The sequence below is a fragment of the Salvelinus alpinus genome, chromosome 11 (assembly GCF_045679555.1).
Source record: "Salvelinus alpinus chromosome 11, SLU_Salpinus.1, whole genome shotgun sequence".
Classification (NCBI taxonomy): Eukaryota; Metazoa; Chordata; class Actinopteri; order Salmoniformes; family Salmonidae; genus Salvelinus; species Salvelinus alpinus.
Window position 1 is genome coordinate 2,008,169 of NC_092096.1, and position 928 is coordinate 2,009,096.

The following is a 928-nucleotide window of genomic DNA, read 5'->3' on the forward strand; positions in this document are numbered from 1 at the left end:
ACCATTTTAAAGATAAACTTCTTGTTAATCCAACCACAGTGTCCGATTTCAAAAAGGCTTAACGGTGAAAGCATACCATGTGATTATGTTAGGTCAGCGCCTAGTCACAAAAAACATACAGCCATTTTCCAGCCAAAGAGAGGAGTCACAAAAAGCAGAAATAGAGATAAAATGAATCACTAATCTTTGATGATCTTCATCAGATGGCACTCATAGGACTTCATGTTACACAATACATGTATGTTTTGTTCGATAAAGTTCATATTTATATCCAAAAATCTCAGTTTACATTGACGCGTTATGTTCAGTAATGTTTTGCTTCCAAAACATGCTGTGATTTTGCAGAGAGCCACATCAATTTACAGAAATACTCATCATAAACGTTGATGAAAGATACAAGTGTTATACATAGAATTAAAGATATACTTCTCCTTAATGCAACCGCTGTGTCAGATTTCAAAAAAGCTTTACAGCGAAAGCACACCATGGAATAATCTGAGTACAGCGCTCAGCCACCAAAACAAAACATACAGATACCCGCCATGTTGTGGAGTCAGCAGAAGTCAGAAAATAGCATTATAAATATTCACTTACCTTTGATGATCTTCATCGAAATGCACTCCCAGGAATCCCAGTTCCACAATAAATGTTTGTTTTGTTCGATAAAGTTCATCTTTATGTCCAAATACCTCCTTTTTGTTTGCGCGTTTCGTTCACCAATCCAAATGCACAAGGTGCGAGCACAAAGTCCAGACGAAAAGTCAAAAAAGTTCCATTGAAGTTTGTAGAAACATGTCAAACGATGTATATAATCAATCTTTAGGATGTTTTTTTATCATAAATCTTCAATAATATTCCAACCGGACAATTCCTTTGTTTTTAGAAATGAAAGGGAACGGAGCTCGTGCTCACGGCCGCGCACGATCAA